Here is a 21701-nt window from a genome sequence, read left to right as displayed (position 1 = left end):
ATTGCATGGCGACAACGTGGCATTATTAAAAGAAAATAAGATAAAATATATAATTAGACAAGGCAACGGTATTTTTTTTAATTTATTTTTTTTTAATTTTTTATGTTTAAAGAGAATTTGTAAAGAGAGAATATTAATGTTTATTATCGCGTGGCCATCATATACATACATATGTACGTTATTACTCAAGTATATTATTCAGCCTTGATTACAATTCTTCCGTGAACGTCTTCGCGAAGGATACCGCGCGCGCGCGCACGCGCGCGATGAATTCTCGCGACAGTTCAAGGTAACAGTTTCTCTCTTTAATTTCCATAAAATTGTATTTACGAAGAAAAAAAAAAAAAGATAAGTAGTTAGGCAGAAAAACGAGGACCGACAATGTATCGGAGGCTCGAGAGACGCGGAAGAGACTTGAACACAAAAGGGACGACACGTCGTTCTCTTTATCGTTCCTCGGTGTAGTCGGAAAATAATTCTTTGACTCCTCCATACGTGATTGCACTTACAAGCGCACATATGTGCAGCTGCTCGTGTGTGCATTTGTCTGCTTTTATTTCTCCGCATGCATTCACGCACAGCGAGCGTCGTGTCGATAGCCGCGCAACGCCGATAATCTATTCACAAAGTATCATAATTTACATACGAGTGTTTTAGATGCTCGCAGTAACAAACAAATTGTTATTTAATACGACGGGCAGCTCTTACGTCATATTTATTATTTCAATTTATTGCTACATAGCATGCATCGCGTGTATACTGTATCTACCTACGCTTTTTCGCTAGCGAATCTGAAACAAGTCACGATTTGACACTGATTATACGGCGAGCTTGCGAATAGTTTCTAAAGCGAATTTTCAAAGTAACACTAATTTTATCGCCGCGTTATGTAATCATTTGGACATAATTATTAATAATTATCCATCATGCATGTTTCTCATCTCGACTAAATCAAATAAATCTCTCTAATAGCAATAAACGTCAGCTTGTTTATCACGATTGCTTCATGTCGACTGAGTGGATAATTATAAATTACAGTTATTCTCGCAATTTCTATGCATACGAATTATATATATATATATATATATATATATATATAAATAATTGGTATTTATAGAAATTGTGAAAATAATATAATATATTGTATAGAAAGAAAATTATGCAATTAATGTAATTTTGTTAATTAGACACGTAGATATCGCGACATCAATACATTATGATGTGCTGCAAGTCGATTCCTTCTCTTATAAAACTACTAATCTAAAAATAAGTAGCAAAAACCTGTTCTTTACGTATCGCGTATCAAAAGGTGTTAAGTATTCCAACAAGCGAATGAACGAGCTCGCGAATGCAAAGCAAGCGAAACGAAAGCGGACTGCACGTCGCTGTATACCTACGAGAGATCTTATTTCGTTCTTCTTCGTATTTTGTCATAAATATTCATAAGCGAATATCACCGCCATTTTTTCATACTTTACAATCGCGCTATATAAAAATTAAATCCTAGACAGTTTCCAACAGACAATTCGTACGTGTAGAATTAATGGCATTTTACAAACGAAAATTTTTTTCTGTTTACATTTCCGTGCAAGTTAAATTTTTTTCTGGTGCTAAAAACTAACGAGTGATAAATCGGTAGAAGTAACATAATTTATATGTATAAGATAATAGAAACTATTGTTTAGCGTTACATATTGTATACCTATATATTAACAATATACAAATTAATTTAGGAGAATAAATATGATGATAGAAAAATTTTTGAACCATGAAATTTAAATTTAAAACATGAGAACATAATGTGTAGGATAATCTCTAAAATGGTACACTACCGTTTTCATGAATCAATAACCGTCCTAAATATGTACATTTAGATATTTTTATAAGTCATATTATTCGAGTATCTTTAGTTTCATTAAAATACGCGTCGGGGGGGGGGGGGAGGGACGAATCTATTATATTTTACATAATTGTTTATATTATCTGTTTATTTATATCGCATTTATATTACTGGAATTTTTAAAATTATTATATTTTTTCGCACACTAATGGGTGCGAAGAAAAGGTATTATATTAATTTAATACACTGTTAGGAATAATAAAATCTATCGTAAATCGGGGGCAACGATGAATAACGTAGCGCATCGTATTTAAAATACACAATATCTTCCTACTATTGACAGTATCATCTTTTATGAAAGCGACAATAATTTATCGCGTTTCTCGTTACGCGATTAGGAATGTTTGACACGTACACGCGTGCACCCACGTGTCTGCATTCGTCGCGTTATCAGCGTAACGTAACACGTATTAGTTCGTACACGTATGTACATACGTATACGATATCATTAAACGTTAGGTGTAAAAGCAACTGCGAATACAATATCCATCTCTTTGCGCCGTAAACGCGCTAATTATGCAAGTGCATTACGTCCGCGAGTAGATTAAAATCAACGAAATTGCGCAACGGCATATCTCAAATATGGCAAACGGACTTGGCGATCACTGTTTTTCGATGCATATCGGTTATATTCTGGGAATAACGCGCGTCACATGTCGTGAATATTCTTCAATCATCGATTGTCGATTTTACGTTTCTCTTTCACTATTGTTTTTTTTTTTTTTTTTTTTTTTTTTTATGCAAACAAGAAACAAAAAATGGGACGCGCGTATCGCGTATATTGCACTCTGTTTTTTTTCTTTTTTTACGAAGCAACGTTGAATTGGTATTGTTACAATCTTTTTCTCTTATCGTTATGATTTTACTCCTGAATGCTTTACTGCGTTTATTTTTGTCGTTTGTTTGCGCTCGTTATTTTTAATTTAATTTTATACATAGTCATTATTAATACTTGTTAACGTTTAATTAATACAAATAGCTTTCAAAGTCATGAAATTACTATATAGATTTAAAGAGAAATATATTATTTTTAAATTCTATACAAAAGTGTAACATAAATTAATAATGATTTTGTTGTATTTTAGTTTGATTCGAAATGTCATTTTTAATTATTTACAGGACAGGAAATAATGAAAGTTAACGTTACCCAATGGATATTATATATTATTGATTTCTCTTATTAGACTTAGTCGTTTATTGCAAATTTGTCAATCATTTATGAATAAGCAGCTACATTTTATAAATCACGTCTATTCCCATCTTTTATTGTTCGTGGAAATTTTATTAGTTTATAGTGTGAAATTAAGCAACAAGGTGTATAAATGTTCAAAAAATATATCAAGGAAAAGTAGCGTGAAAGGGGATAAGATGAAAGTGAAGGCACTATATAAGGGATGCGAGAAAACCGCAATGAAGAAGGAGATTGCGAGGGATGCAAAACGATAGCCGGCAGTTGGCTATTAGCAAGAAAGAGGGAGAGGGAGAGAGAGAGAGAGAGAGAGAGAGAAAGTGAATGAGTGGATGAGTACCATGCAAAGAGTTGCGAAGCAAGAAAGAGAGAGAAGGTTTAGTATATGGAAAGACACGACGAAAGGAGACCGGTATAGGGATGGAAAGTCGAGTTTATCAGGTTTTTCTTTGCCCGCGGTTCATTACCATCCCCCTTTGTTGTATTCCGATCTTCTCTTTTCCTATAATCATCCTTCGTCCGGCAATATCACAAATTTGCATCTGTTTTTACAATTGCAGATTTGCATCCGATCGGACAGCGGTAATCCTGCCAAGACCGCATGCCGACCGTGTCTCTCTTTCCTCATGTTTTCCCATTTTGTTTTCGTAACTTCTTCCGAATACTTGTTCCGGCGTTTAATTTCGTTTCAACGTTGTCTCGATATCGATCCGCGCGTCGAGTCAGCGTTTCCGCACACGATAATTGCATGTAAAACAAAGTAAACGTCACGCAAAGTTAATGAAGTCGCACTTTAAGGTGGCTCTTCATTTTTCTAAATGTCATCGGCCTGATCGATGGGTTGTCGCGCGCGCACGGGTAAAAAAATAATTGTGCCGTCGCGAATTCTTCAAGCACCGATTTCGCTTATCCTATTTATGCAGTTATTTTCCACTTGTAACGAGGCATGTCGCAGATAATAATGTAATCTATGATTATCGCAAGTTAATTACACGATTGATAAATGATTCGATACACAACAAATTTAGATAGATGTCACTTAAATTAGATATCTAGAGATTGTTTACTCACGGAAAAAAATAAAATTCTTTGCGTCACACTTTCAAGATTATGAATTTTTATGCCTTATTAGTATTACATGTGCATCAATAAATTTATTGCGTTGTAACAGAGATTAATTGGATTTTCATCTTTCATGAACATTCAACACAGAAAAAAGTAGGATATAATACTCTTACTTACGTTACTTTAAAAGATTCTAACAGTATCTTTGAAATTATATAAAGTCATAATGAAAAAGAGGAATAAAGAGAAATCACATAAATAATAGATGACATTTTATCCGCGAGAATGAAGCTGATTGTGAGTCAAATCGACACTACATAAGTAAATATGCATTCAATTGTCTTTGACTATATGCATAGTGATGCAATGCTTTATCATCGTATATCGCGCGTTTGATGTATTTGTTTCGCGAAACACAACCAAATGCAACCTCATGAAAGTGCAATGCTAATATTTGTCGCTCGTTGCACATTTACCGAGCGTTACGATTCTAATTGTAAATAGTGGGACAAACTCTTACTACAAATCGACCAAAAATACAATGTAGATTTAATTGTTAAATCTATCACAATTTTGAGAAATATATTATGGAAAAATAATGTAGTTTTTTTTTAGATGCGTAAAAGAAATGGATTACATAAATTACATGCAAAGTATGTAACGTTATTCGACTCATAAATGCCTCGCTGCGTCCAGCAAAATTTATTATCGCTATCAGCATTTTCCGTCACGCTTCGACGCTATTTATACTGACATCTCACTTGTCGTTCGAACGATTCACTCGCGTTTCTAAAGATACTTGCGCAATCTTATAAAAGCATTAAGTCTTGCAACTGTTATATACATATGTGTAAACGAAATTACTTGATATATTCGAATATACTATATTAATAATACACGAAGAATTCTCTCGTGCGAGATCAAATCTGACCAGCGTGATAAGAGCGATAAACGCGTCGAATTTCATTATTTTCGTATGTTATTGCAAGAGAGAGAGAGAGAGAGAGAGAGAGAGAGAGAGAGAGAGAGAGAGATGTGCCAGAATAAATCACTCGCGGCGCAATGCGGGATTAAAATAAAATTAACGAGGACTGTGGAAATGTGTATTGCAGCGTGCCAATCCGAATATTCAGTATTACGATCTAATACGCTTTCGTGTGAATAAAAATATCAGTTTCAATTCATATGGTATAATTATAGGCTCGATTACACCTATTGCAATCGACTGTGCAACGATAACATTTGTCTAATATTTCAAGCATCGTTTATCTTTCATCGCACAATTATGAACAAACTATATAGGAAAATGATATAGGATCTGTTTTGCAAAATTAGATGTAATCGAGGCATTCGATTTCTCCCTTTCTCTCGTTTATTTCATTGCACGCAGCAAAGATGTATTTTACAGACTGGCGGATCGTAAATCTTATGACCTAGCTCCTAGCTCCTTGCATTTACATACATCTTCATACGAACAATTTCTTCGAGCTATTATCCCTGACAGATAAGTAAAGTAAACGAGCAAGTCCTGACATATTGTAATATTTCTACATATTTTCACATCTTTTTCCTACACATTCATTTACAGGTTTAATTAAACGAGCTTAATGTGATTTATATTTTTATTCTCTCAGATATGTGTTACTGATATTAATTTTTACAATTCTATTCATAAAATGCTAATCTTTTCCGCTTCTCCCATTTTCTCTTTCTTTTTCTCTTCCTGCCCTCTGCTGCAATTAATACAATAAAATTAGACACGATGAATCAGTTCTTTCTAGCTGTCATTATTTATTCTCGCGATTGTTTGAGAAACATAATATCAGCTAACGCGTCACTTTATCGCGCGTGGTATTATAAATTATGACGAAATGGACGTGCGCAGAACGATAACACGAAAAAGAGGCTGCTCGAAGGATTACCGCAGCGTCGTGATGCAACGGTCGGGACTCGAGGAAAAATGCATTACGGGAACGAATGGCGACTATGTCAGACGGATTATCCGATCGCGACGAATTTATTGGATTCCGTACGCTCGCTATAACTGATTAAATTTTATTGCTACTTTCGTCTCCATGATATACAATTAGTATTGCGAGTTATACTATAAATTGCGTACGCACCGTGTGCGCGTGGCCTCGCCCATCTCGCCGTTCTATCTATTATTAACGAATGATCGAGCAACGTCGAAACTGCGTGATATTATTAAGTATGACAATACGGGCGTGGTTAGGTTTTTCGCAAAGCAACGACATTATTGTGAAACATTCTATTACTATTACAATAATTATATTTTATCGTTGACTTAAATATAAATATAAAAGTGTCTCTTGCCTTTAAATATATAATTTATATTAAATGCTTGGTTACACTGAAAAAAAAAAATAATGTTGAATTAACAACATCATTATAGTTGAAATTTATTTTATTAATTTGATTAATAATGTTGTTGAATTAATAAAATAAATTTCAACTACAATGATGTTGTTGAATCAACACTATATTGTTGTTTTCAGTGTATTACGATTAATTGATGAATTTTTACAAATTTTACAATTAAAATTTGATTTAAATTAGTAATGAAAAATAATATTTTGTTCCATGTACATATATTGATTATACAATGTATTATGGAATTTTTCATAGTACAATACGCAACATTGGATATCAGTGGACAAAAGCAAAAATCTTTATGCATATGCGCACATTTTTCGGGACTAATAAAAAAATTATTTATCGAGAAACTCTACCGTCGTGCGTTAACGCATTAATGAATAATTAAGCGACAGCAGCATTAAACGCCGAACTGTCGCGGAAACGCATATTTTATGTACGCACGCACGATTATTACGCTCGCAATCGTCGCAGTCGTATCGGTTCAATATATTTTATTCATATGTAACATATGAGTTTGTATATTGCATGCTCGGCTAGCAAGTAATTCGTAGGTTTTAAACTCGATAAATAAATGAGTACTTCTCGTCCTCAGGGCGTAATGAATGTGACTCGTTTTAAATTCACGTAGAAACTTGACTACGGTAAGTGATGATCCACATATATGTGGCAGTATAACGTGTTATACAGAAACATGTGGTTACATAAGAGAAACTTGTGTGTACCGAAAGCACTTATCAATTTTTAACGCAGAAGAAGGCATATTACGGGCCGTAATAAGACACAAGTTTAATTTGTCGGTTTGTGTAATGGTTGGCCATTAAATTGGCACGGTTATTGATTTTTACGCATACCCTGGATAATGCCAATAATTGTTATCGTCGTATCAAAAACGTCGATAAGACAGACATCAAGCTTGTCGATACCTTTTTGATATCGAGAACCTCTTTCTCTCTTCTCTATCTTGGAGCGTTAGTATTACATCAATATTTCATAATGCGAATATGTCACAGATAGAGAGATGATATCTTTAGACGATAACTTTAAAAAAAAATTTATATACATGATTATCCTGTTTCTCACGGGCATATTATAGATTTTTTTTTTTTTTTTTTATTACAAGTCAAGTAATATAATTTATCGATTATCAGTCACTCAATAAACATAATGTATTTTCTACCTGATTGGATATTTTTAATTTCTTTGAACAAATAACAAATTTTATTTTCTTGATATCTAGAATGTATTATGTTATAATAAAAATTTATATGATAAAAAAGAAGGAAAGACAATATTCGGAGAATAACGATAAATAATAGAATTGCTTGTGTTTTGTATAAATCAACAGGCTCATTTTATTCATGTTTAGCTGTAAAGCAAGCACCGTTATTTACGACAAATCTCATAAATGTATAAAGCAATCCTATGAAACGACTTGCTGCAACGGGATGGCTTCACTCTATTGAAGCAACTGCACATGCATGGAAGAACAATGCAAAACAATAAAGCGGTACCTTTAAACAAAAATATAGTGCTTCGTTATCGATTCTTTATTCCCTTAATTAAAATTCAAATTTCACGTGTTGTCTTCCTTTTTTTTTATATCGATGTTAAACATATTGTAACATTAATTTACAGTATTTACATAAATAGAAACCATTTATCGGACTATATATATTATGTTTTTGTATATGTTGGGATATGATGTCTGAACAACAACTGCTCGATAATTTTTCTGCGCTATTTTTATCGCGAACGCGATAAAGATGTGCAGCGCGAAATACGCATTATATTTATTAACGCATAAGTTTAATAAATAAAGAAAAGCGAAAAAATAAAAACTATTAAAATTATAAAAAATATATAATACGAATCACAATATAGTTGTAATACATTATAATTAAAGATTTACATGGATATTGTTTGGGAAAATAATTTTCGGATAATTAGCATTTCACGCTGTACGTCAGTGTGCTAGTATGTGTTAAATTTATGCTGTTTTACAAAACTATTGGTTATGCAATCTCCTTTTTTATTTCTTTTTCTATATTTCTGCATGGTAATCACGGTGTTTTGTGGTCTTGCAAACCGGATCCCTCTGTGCCAGCAATGTAAACGAAAAAATCTGACAAGTGACAAATCGAAGGGGCGCCGCGTGCCTCTTTCGCAGAGAGGCAAATATTATGAGCGGACAATAGTTTTGCGACGGTGGTCACGAATGCGCGTTTTCGACGAACGCGGAAATTGCGACTCGCGTCGGAAAATTATCGACCGAACCAAAATAACGGGGTGATGATCGCGAATGTATACGTGCGTTCACGCGTTCGTCGAATCGAAATTAAGTTGGTTCAGAAATGTCAGTTTGATAAAAATATAGACGCGACACGCGGAAGAGAAAAGATGTCACGTGCATTGTGTTGCCAGAGTCGAGATCATGTTTCTTTCCCGCGCCAGATCGATTATGTAACACGTGAGGTGATAATGATTTGAATTAATAAGCGATAATTTGTCGCATGATATTAATAATCAATATTTGTTAATAATATGATAATTTTAGAAAAATATATCTATTTTTTTAAATTATATATTTCTGTTAGTATATCGGAATAAATATGCATGTCGGATAAATTTTGCATGCATCGATAAATTAAAAAAACAAAGAAAATAATTTTTTTTATATAAAGACAAATTTCTTTTTCGTACTTTTTCAAAAATTAAATTCTATTTACTTTAATATTATAAGAAATGAACGTTTTTTTTATCTAACACAAAACACTCTTTTTTAATAGTAGCTCTTATAATGAATTTATATAGCATTTTAATCATCGTGGCTTATATTTTGCTGATGATTATCAGATACAACATATTTTATTAATCATACTGTTAATTATCACGCAATCTGCAATATATTCACTTTTGTATCAGCATTTTCTGCATTTACATGTTGAGTGTTAACATTACTGAAATAAAACGTATAGACATGTTACGACGATAGCGAAATACAGATGGTTTTCGTCACCGAAAAATTAGTTTTAACGATTCGTTCAATCGTTAAACTCGCGGCGGCTGTGCCTGATCAAGTAGTTATCGGAATAATAGCTAAAAGTTCTCAGCTAATTGACATAGTTATTGTTGCATTGGTAATTCGGCTTGTCAGAATTAGTGATTGTATCTGTAGCGATTGTACTGTTTAATAGGTCAGAATTTTTCAATTTAGCAAGCCAATCTATTAATGCCTCAAAGTTATCAATATTTAAATTTATGCTTCCATCTTTATGTTGTAAAATTGAAAAGATCGCATAAAATACTAAAGACTATGAATATAAATTACTCAATCATTGTCATATTCTTTCTTAATCAATTTTTTTTTTTTAATTATACTTCTTAACTTAGCTAGAGGGAAATAAATTTATACAATTTTCACATTGCGCTAATATTGCGTCGTTTGTACGCGATAAATGTAATAATACCCTTGTGCTTATTGAAAGTCCTCGACGAAAACTTTAATGAAATTGCATACCAGTAAAAGTTCATATTGTAACATTTTCCAGAGATATTCAATAGAAAAGGCCAGACGTTGTGACGTTCAATTTTAAATCGATTCATTAAAAACGACTTTTGCGTATTTATTATTTTTTTGCACAATAACATTCGATCTGAATTTTTCGATTAAGGAAAAGCGGTGTATAAAAATTCCGATAAAACTGGGAAATTTTTGCGCGTAACACTTAGAACTCGAGATAACGAAGAAAGAAACAAGTTTTTTTTTTTTTTTTATTATCGAGTTGTGCGCTACTTTATCGCCGTTGCGCTCACAGAGGAAGAGAGAAAGAGAGAGTGCAGCCTCGTATATAGTTGATTAATCACTGCGCCAAAAAAGTGACCGCGCATGCACCATCGTTGCGCAGTATCTTTCGACGTAGTGCGTGTGTGTGTGTGTGTGTGTGTGTGTGTGTGTGTGTGTGTGTGTGTGTGTGTGTGTGTATGTGTGAGAGACACGAGAGAGTGCGCTTTACATAATATATTTTCATTCCGCGGCGCTTTATAGTTTTCGCCCAACAACTCTCTTTCTGCCAAAAGGACACCGCAGAGCTTATTTAATTTCCCTCAAATACATTTATACATTTGCCATGGTTACGTGCGTAATTACGTCGTATTAATGCAATGGAAATGCGCTGTTTGAGTAAACGCATTAATCCACGCCGTCGAATCACCCCATTTTGATTATTTCCAAATGAACGGTGGGCGAATAATTACTTCCAACGTTGGCAGTTTACCTATTGGGTAGTAAACAACTATTCCCTAATCAAGGCGTGAATGTTTCTCACAAAGTGAGAATATCGCGCCGTGACATAACTTTCGATTGTGACACGAAATGTATTGTATGTTGCGTAATATTAAATCCGTTACCACCCTTCTCTTTTTCTTTTTTCCCCAATGTTAGATTCATATAACTTTTTAACGAATAAAAGCACTCGCACGGCGTCGCTTTGAAATTCAGCAAATTTGTTTTCCACGATCGTGTGCGGGGAAATAACTGTACTGAAAAAGTGTCTGTCGCTTCTCCAAAAGTTGTAACAGTAATATCTGCGGAGGAAAAAGAAAATTTCTCCCTCGAGCGGTATCGCGGTGCGATATAGCGAGCGCGAATTGATAATATGAAATTTGTAATCTTGGGATCGTATAAGCCACGTAGTTTCTCAAACTCTATATCTTAGCAATGACGCGTGTCGTGTGTTATTTCTTTTTTTCGTGGAGAGAGAAGGACACAAGTTGTATAAAATATATACGCAACAATTCTACTCGACCGCAATACTTTGGAAAATTGATAAGTGTAGCTCGGTTAGCTTTATTACATTTTGGTATAAATTTTTATTAAACGCAATATCGACAGAAATAAAGCTATAAAAACGCGTTCCGATATTTAATAAAAAAATATATGTGTGTATAAAAAAGAAAAAGAAAAAAAAAACAACAACGGAACATAAATTGTATACGGAGGGACGAAGCGAATTTAATTACAAATTTTTAACACACAACAACGTTTATAGAGTATCTCAAATATAATTTAGGCTTAAGTATATTGCCACCCTCGAGGATTTTTTCGCGGCCGAACCGTGTGAAATTATTTTCGCCATTTATCTGCTCGCCCGTCTGTAACGGGACATTCAATTTATTTTGAAGCGGCACCCTTTCAACCCTTTTTCGAAGACACTTGTAATGAATCCGATCGTGTGTGAGCTTAAAAAAAAAATTTAGCTCGTCAATCCCTACCTCACGCGTGATGAATCGCGCCGCGGCGCCGATTACATTTTCGATAAATGACACGTTCGCGAGGATTCGCAGGGGGCTCATAGGGGGTTCACACGAGGTACGACAAAGGGGGCGGATCGGCTCGGCCGCGCTCGTAAAAGCGATTTACCGTCCGTTTCTGTTCCTGTGCTTGACATATGCATACAGATGCGCGTCATCGGCGTCAGCGGCGCGCGCGAATGCAAGTGCAAAAGTGTATGCGTCGATCGAAATTACATGCCGATCTACACGCCACACGCGTGACAATAGTGTACGTATACACGGCGATGTGTCGCGGCCAGAAAGTCATACGCACGGCTAATAAAACAAGTAATAATAATCGCGGTACATCCAATATTTGCTCACTCGCGCGGATGAGCGTAAAATTGCGTGGCGCCGTAAAAAAGATCATTACGTTTTCCTGTTTGCGCAATATCATTGATAGATATTTGTTTATTCTCTTTTAAACATTGTGTAATATTTTTTTGCCCGTGCTGTATAATACGTGTTTACCATGTTAGCATATTAAACATTTTGCTACACAATGCGACGCTTCGCAAATTATAGTTTAACGAGAAAAATATTGACGAAACGACAATTCTCGAAATAAATGATAAGGAAAAAAAAAACGATAGCGATGACTAGAGTGATTGAAATGCATTTCGCAATAAGTTTATCTACCTAGCATTTATTTTGCATTCTGAAAAGATTTCTTGCTAATAAATATTATTGACAAATTATTATTAAACTTTATTTTTATCATCGATCAATATTTATTTCTCCTAATTTTAAGCAAAGAAAAAATAATACGTATGTAAATGGTGTATAATAAAGATGTCAAATTTACATTATATTACATTTACAAACGATATGTATCGCGGTAAGTGCAATCGCTAATGAGCCGTCCGTAGACGCGATTTAAATCTTTCAATACTCGCAAAAACGTAAAGATAGTATCGCGGATATTATTATTACGCTTAGAGATAACTCGATAAACAGGTTTGCGGATTGCGATGCAAATCATTAAGGAGCCATTGAAATGTATATGACATTGTTATCCGTCACGATGGATATTTTATATATATACATATATAAGTATGTACATACTAACGACCGTTCGCCCACACCTTTGGAATTTCATTTTCAGCATAATGGAGACGCACGCTTGCGGGAAAATGTACGCGTTTCATAGAACAGGATGGTTCAATGAATTGTTAATTAAGTTTTGCTGAGCATAGCGTGCGATACTTTCTGAAGCTTAAAACTATAAAAAGGTCGGTTGTTAATTATTTCGATGTTGAAAAATTATTTGTACGTATAATGGAAGAATTTTTAAGTACATAGCCAAATAAAAAGCTTGTTTTTTTTATTATTCTATGTATTCTAAAGTCAATTCTAATTATTATATTTAAAAACATGCATTAAAAATATTCCCAATTGTCACAATATATATATATATATATATATATATATATATATATATATATATATATATATATAAAGTTATGCCAATTAAAATATATTTAGCAATTACATTTGAAGGAACTAAATATTAGTTTTATAAAATAATAAGAACTTGAAATTTTATAAAACAGAGTTCTTACATTTAATTACAAAAAAATGGTGATCAAATATAATAACAAGAGTTTTATGCGATACTAGGGAATTAGTGATTGTCGGATAATATATCATCTTTAATTGAATTTAAATGAAAATTGCATTATTATTGATTTAAAATTTCAAAGCCAGCAAGAAATTTAATTTTTGCGATAGAATTTCTGCCGTTGGATGTCTATAGATTTGACAAAATTTCAGAACTTGCTATTAGCTGAGCTTGCTTCGATCCATGTTTCAGCAATAATTATTTTGCATTGTACGCATAATAAGCTGTAGCAACAGCAGCAGTCTCGCCACCGCGCAATTTGAACTAGTAACGCACACGTGGCACACGTTTGTGCTTGTGCCCGCACAACGGACATGGTTACACTCGAGAGCATGATTCATGTGCCAATTATCGTGCACACATTTAAACGGGTTTCGATACGTGCGCGCGTGTATGTACAGATTGCAGTAGTGTATCTCTTTTCGATTATGTCTTGCGTCTAGAGAGTTAAATTACTTGATCTTCTCTAATAATAATTCTATTATAAATATTTTAATTATACCTATAAAATTACTTTTTTATTTAATTAAAATTTAAACATGACAGATGAATATTCGATTTAGTACATGGATGAACACAAATATGCATAGAGCTTCATATTATCTCTATTATTTTTGCAAACCTGATTTTAAAAATTGTTTATTATATATGAATGTTTCTGAAAATAAAATGAAATATCTATGTATTTATGTGACCAATTTGGCGCGTGTGACAGCGTGAAACATAAACGATAAGTAGAAATTTGCTTAAAACGAGTAACACAAACAGCTACGTTAAACGCGATTGTACGCGACAGAATATTGGAATCTTCGCCGTCGATACGGTATCTATTTTAAAGCACACCACGGAGAAATCATCGTGGAAAATGTTACGCCGAGATTTCTAGTGATCCCGCGCATTGCTTTCGCTATACGGATTTTATAGATAATGCATGAGCGCGCGAGGTCAAAGTTTGTTTCCTCGTGTGTATTTATTTATTTACAATTGTTTCTCGAGATTATTTTCAACTATTTAATACATGTATTTCTATAGTCTTGTCAAAATACTATACTAATTTTATATCGTTAACATCTTCCAAGTAGATGAATTTACAAAATAACGCGAAAGAATAAATCTTTCTATTTATACTAGAATATGATTAATTGAAATCATTAAAGTTGTATGGAAATTAATTATGGTTATATGGAGATTAATTACGGTTATATGGAGATTAATTACAACATTACGTAAACAGATGTATATATATTTTATTTTATTGATTTTTTTAAAATTTTTATTATTTTTAATATTTATTTATTTAGGAAATAATGTTTAAAATAATTTTGAACTAAATTTTAGTTATTCTGTATAGCATCTGAATTAATTTAATTTTAATTCCAAATAATATCTTTTCTACTTCTGTTTTTGAAGAATATACATTCAATTTAAATTAAAGAATATTAAAAGAAGTTTCTCAATTACACTGCGCTTCATAAAAGATTAATTTGCACATAAAAAGCAAAAATGACAATTCAAAAAATTTATTTATTAGACACGATGTATTGTACATTAAAGAAGAATAACTTACTCGTCATGACAGTATCCATGAAAGAAATATACATGATAGCAAAACTATCGCAAAAATGGAGAGAAAGGTTGGTATAAAAATTGTGTAGTTTTTCATAGAATTTATATTCGCCATGATATTGATTCTCCCTCCATAAGGACACTCGCGGAATTTAAAAAGAATCTACAGGGTATTTTGCCGCAGCTGCTATGACGGAATTTAAATGCCAAGAATCCAAGGGGTGCCATAAAGACATGGTAGTTTGAGGTGATCAGCTGGGAAATCTTATAAGAATGAGGATTAAAAAAAAGTAATTTAGTACTCCACAAACGAAGTTTACAAGCACGCAACTGCAAAGCCTTAAGTAACCTGAAATCTTAAACATGTTCCGATCGTTCGAAAATTAACTTTTAATTAATTGATTATACAAAAGTTTAAGATACAAAGTTTTATATAAAAACTCTATATTCTGAATAAAGTGTACGCAAAAAAGTATACAGAATAAAATAAAGTTATAAGTATACATAAGATCTTTTTATTGAAATCAGACTAAAAGTCACGTGTCATTGTATATTTTCTAGTATTTGATGACTATAACACAGTAAAAATATAATCCAATGAAATGACTCCGCGTGACTACGTTACACAAGTTAATCACCACTAAAAGTTAAATGACAGCAAAATTCGGGATTTATTCGCGGCGTGGCCGCACGCTTCGTCACGCGTGACACGATAAATCGCGGTCGTCGTACGCGCAGCTATCATCCTCAAATATCGGACGGATGACGCCGGGAAATAAATCTAAACGGATCTGATTTTCCCGCAGTCTCCGGCGATATTTCAGAGATTTTGCGAAATTCCACGAGTCGTCACTGGATTTCTCTCGTCTGATCTGGAAGAAGGTGGCCGTGTCTGATTAAAGTAATCGCGGAATATGAATGATCAAAACTCAAGAACCGCCTGCTCGATAAATTACGGCGCATATCCGCGCGATTGACGGCCATAGATTTATCGCGGCGATAACTTTCGCGATACCTGTCATATAGAGTGAAGAAGCTAACCGGATGCTTCGTAGCGTTTCGAGTTGCAAATAAATATTGCTTCTATGTTTCTCTCATAAAATTTAGTTCTTCATTTTTTTATATTAAGTTTCATGATGCAAGATACAAAGAAACCTCGATGAAATTCAAAGTAGTAGAGTAATTTAGAATATCTTTTGTAAACGTCTAAATAATAAAAAGATAATTCTTTGTTTATACACTGCGTGCGATAAACGCGAGCAAAGTATGTTGTGTCTGTATTATCAAAATCAAAAATCGTTTTTTATCTCTGACGTCAATTATCTCTCAAGGATATTTCTTTATTTATATTGATTTACCATTATTTACTCATTGTCAGTTTAATGCTCTGTCTCTATACTTTTGTTTCTAACATTCTTGCAATCGCTATACTTTACAGCATCATTACAGAATCATTAATTTCAGCGCAAATAATTAGAAAGTACATAGAATTACCTATATCCAAATACGCTCAGAATTAGCATCCATTGTTTTTAGCATCCGATTCAGTGAAATATTTCACTGGAACGCGCTCATGGAGGGAGGGGGAGGAGCGTGTATGCAATTAAACTCATCCAATTAAAAAGCCACGCGACCGCTAATCACCGTTTCATTAATGTGCATTTGCCAGATAAAGCCGCTTAGAAATGCAGAATTGAGTTGCACGGGCAATCGACTCGCACTTTTACCGTTCACACGGGAAATTTAATCGAGCATTAGATTAGGTGGAGTTCACGACGCCCCGTAGGATGCGAAATGCTGTATTGTTTTACACGAAATCGCCTCGTTGAATGAAACATTGTTTGGATTTCCCGCTCCATTTGTTCGTATTAGTGGCAATATTGCGTTCTTATTCTCTGCTCGAATTCGCACGTAGCCAGGTATTTGTTGTCATAAATTTAGATTAAATATATATTAAGATCTACACTATGTATGCGAGTCAATTTTTTGAAATGTTATTAAATTTTTTAAGTATATACATTTCTCTTCTCCTTCTCTTTCTATCGAAATTTTTTAATTTGCTCTCGGAACGTGTATTATATATGATCGCGTGTGTTTTTTCGACGAAATTAAAATGGAAGATTTATTAATATCTATCTATCCAAATTATTATCGAAACATAAATTATATATGAAAATAAATTGCTAATTGTTTACTGTAACTATTAAAAAATCACAAGGGACTAGATAGTTTAAGATTAAGCTGCACTAAACTATTATAAAAATAACTTATAAATCAAAGTAAAAAATTAATCAAATATTATTTGCTATTTTTTGTTATATTTTACTTTTAAATTTTTTTTTGCTTGAACTTTTAAGTTATCTATCCTTTAAAACTTTTTAATAGTTTAATAGCAAAAAATTACTTTTTAAAGCAAAGAATGGAAAAATTATTTTCATATATAATTTGTCATAATAGAAACATATTTTAATAATTTGGTTTGGATAGTTAATATACTTCGAATTGAACCGTTTACTCCGAAATAAACGGCTTGTATTGCTTTTATTGTCTCTGTACAGAGAAATCTATCGCTATCTGGAAATACATCCTGAGTAGTTAATCGCTCGTAATCCACTTTGGCGTGATCTATGCCGCTTGGTCGTCGGTACTGTTACTGTGTTTAGAGTGCTACTGTGCCGACTATCGCTACGATACTTACATACTTGACTGAATACAGTTTTGTCCCTATCGATTTGTACAGTCTCGCTAGCTTTGCTTGATAATTATTTACGAGTGGCGTACTTAATGCACTTAATATTACGTATATAAAGATTGTTAGAAATATATATATATATATATATATGTTAATTCTGTCTTCTTATAGTATTGTGTTTAATTATTAATTTATTAAATAATAATATGTGTGAAAACAATAGCTTTCAAATTACGTTAAATACGTGTCGTTGGAATACAGCATACTTAGCTACGGCCTTAAGTCTTGTACAAAAGACACTTGTAGAAAATTAAATGTCACTGCTTGAAATATATAGAACTGTCAATTCGCGCGACTTGAAAAACCACTGGCCTTGCAATCGTACACTTACGCCGTGTAAATTTATGAAGGAAGCCGCATGATCTTAACGCACGTTCCTAAGCTTGTAATTAAAAGCCACGATGTCTGGCTTTAATTTGGCGCGCTTTCATTTACGGTTTGTCACGACGAGTAAACTTAAACACAGTTCGCGTATTCGGCTTGGCATCTCGAAAACTAATCTCACATAATAATTTCATGATTCATGAGAATTTCATTTCGCGTTTAACGTTTTCATCCATCATGCTAAAAATGATGTTATGTTATAACCAGAGAAATTGTTTTAAAAAATATTTTTTCCAACTTTTTCCGTCCACAAATATATATACACCTTTACAGTTTCTATTTGTTTTCTCTTTCGGTAAGTGTTTTATGTTTTTCGACTTAAAGTATATGTATGTGTACCTTTCGGCTTTCCATTTTCTCCACGTGTGTATTCAAGGTATACAAATGTGCATTACTTAACTCTGTGAAAGGAGAAAATTTATTAAAATTAAAATTTGAGTTGTTTTCTTTTTTGGCTGCATTTACAAGCATGTTTTTATTAAGGATTTAAAAATACATTTTTAAATATGATTTTAATCTAGATCGATTAGGAGTAAAACTCTTTAGAAACTCGTTATTCTTGCTTTCGTAATTGCATTGTGATTGATTTGAAACATCTTTCATCTTCGATGACACATCGAGCATCTTTTGCTGATTAATTATGTTCCCGTGGCTTTTGTTCCCTAGAAATGATTTATCGCTTGCTATTAAATGATGAGCGAGGTCATGCTAAATATCGAGGTTTCATCGTTCGCGTATTTTAAACGAAACAACATTACAAGTGACATTAAATGCCGGTCACAGATCGATATCTGCACCGCGGCCTCCACGTTGGCGTCGTAAAATAAATCCAAGAATGAAGTGGCATCACTGTAGTTGCACAAGCTGAATATTATATAATTAAGATTCCTACGCCTATTGAAACTCATTAGAACTTTCGTTAATACTTCATACATATATTCACTACATTCTATAAAAAACAAATGTTATATAATTATGAAAAATTCATCATATATACATACATTATACATATATATAATAAATATATTTTTCTGCTATATTATAAATTCATAATATTTTGTATTTTGCAAATATATTTATCGGAGTAAATGTGAAAAATATAAAAAATTAAAAAGTCAAAAAATTTAAAATTTCTCGTATAATGAGGCGCTTGGTACGTGACGTATCACGTTCTAGAAACCCCTTTTCAAGTGCACCCCGAGTATTATATATATACGCGTTTCCTAAGCAATTTAAAAGATAAAAAAAACACACACCCGCATATAATATGGATTTCGTGTTTTGTCAATTTGCAACGACAGTTTGAAAGCGCTCAATCTTCCTTCAGTGACAGCCGGTAAGTCGAGTACAACGCACACCGTCGTCAAGATATAACACTCAAGTGCAACGCGGACTGCGGTTAAAAGAAGAGGAGAAGGGCAGCCGCAAATATAGGGACCGGTGGAGATTGGGAAGGGAGGAAGGGTGCGAGGCATCTGTTTTGTATGTACAGCGTGAATTTGAACACGTGTTTCATTTAAATATTTGTACCTGAAACTCCTACGTCATCAATTGACAGAAGCGGACGTTACGTATGTATGTATTCGCCGCGTGAGCCCGTCTCCGGTAGCAATCACGAACCGACATGGCCTGAAGAATTTTATCCGAGCGAGTACGCGACCGGAGAATGACGAAAAGTGTACGATTGCCTTCGTGGAAAACAGGTCACTAGGTATACCGATCTGATGTGCGTGCCGTTTCGTTTCGTGGGAACGTGATGTCATTTTCGGCTAAAAGAACAGCTGCGAGAATCCGAAATAAAATATAATTAGTACTCACTTTTCATGATCTCAAAACACAAGGTATATATCTATATCTATATACCTATGTAATTATATGCGTTACGTTTGCATGTTATTTTTCCTAGTATGTTACATGAGTCTGCTACGTTCGCAACTTATTTTTCCTATTTTGTTAGAATTTTATTTCGCATTTTAATAGAATAGATGTTATATATATATATATATATATATATATATATATATATATATATACATATATATATATATATCTTACGAGATCTGTTTACGAAATAAAATATTCCATAATATTCATAAGAGAGATAATTCCAATTTTACTAACTATTCATAGAAAGAATTATAAAATAATATAAAAATAAACTATCTTAAATAAGTTTCACGAAATTTTTATTCACATAGTCTTTTTTCAGCTATTATCTTACATTGTCATAGAATTTTATTTCAATACATATATATATATTTATATAAATGCTGATTTATGTGTGTTGATTAAAAGTGTTTATTTTTTTAATACTGTCATATTAAATAATATTAAATGGAAAAAGATGTATTAAAATATTAAAAAATAATTTTATCTTAAAAATGTACAAGTAATATATATTACAACACATTATACGTAACAAATTTTTATGCATTTTATAATTATACAATTATTATATGTATATGTTATGTACTGTAAGTGAAAAGTGGCAGAATATTTTCTAGATAAACAAAATGTTTACCATGACGGAAATTAATTCCGCATCTATGATACGTCTGATATTATCACCGTGACTAGTACATAAGGGAGTGAATTGGAGCTATGCCAGCTGCCGACAAGCCCCGGATTCGTTCCGTCGAATAAAATGGGTATGAATGAGCGATGAATTTAAAGAGCGGACGGCGCGGAAATCGTCGGCTCTGCGGCGGCGAAAAAAGATTTTTTTACGAGCCTTTCGTTGTTGTTGTTGCCTCGTTTCGTTAGTCTCGAATGAGTGTCGTCCAACGTGACTAACGCGAGACTATTGTATCCGAATTTTTGATCCGTTGTGTAAAAGTTTACCCGTTTGTGTGCCGTCAAACGACGAAAATATTGAGCTGAAATGGTTACTTTGCATCTCCCGCGCACGCAAATAAAATAAATCAATAGTAGAATAAATAAATATAAAATAATAATTGTAAAATCAATTTTGTTTTTCCCCGTTACATAATAACTTCTCCTTTCTTTATGTAAATTTAGTCTGTATGATAAAAGGAAAAGAAACAAAATTGCACGCACAATAATTGCACCACGAATAATTTCTGTACAATCTTACGTTATCTCAACGTTTGACGTTTCTTTGCGATTTTTATCGATTTATCGTTGACAATGACAATTAACTCGAAATAATAGACATTGACTTTCTCTTCTTTTTCCCTCTCTCGTATATACATCGATTTCGCGCCGCCGTGATGCACATGCGTGTTTGTGCATATTTCAAAGTGAGAGAAAGGAAGAGAGAAGTACTGTAAATGTGTGAGAAAGACGAAACTATTGAAATATATGTATAACCAGTATGCCAATGCATTGAAAAGGCGAGTGGTAGATATAGAAAGAAAAAGACGGAAGACGTTGGGGTGAGTGTATCCGGTCATTGCCACGTCTCTAGTGCCCGTTCATTTGATTTGTCTCCCTCGCTCTATCTGCCGCATGCATTAGGAAGAATTTGCACAGCAAA

General features: G+C 33.3%; 1 protein-coding gene across 3 annotated transcripts in view; it reads left to right on the top strand.

The window, feature by feature from the left end:
• Positions 1-21701, top strand: part of LOC140671856 (uncharacterized) — a 129593-nt gene that overhangs the window by 55477 nt on the left and 52415 nt on the right. The gene's annotated exons all lie outside the window — the stretch shown is intronic.

This window comes from Anoplolepis gracilipes, chromosome 12 (assembly GCF_047496725.1).
Source record: "Anoplolepis gracilipes chromosome 12, ASM4749672v1, whole genome shotgun sequence".
NCBI lineage: Eukaryota > Metazoa > Arthropoda > Insecta > Hymenoptera > Formicidae > Anoplolepis > Anoplolepis gracilipes.
This window is presented reverse-complemented; position numbering and strand designations above follow the sequence as displayed.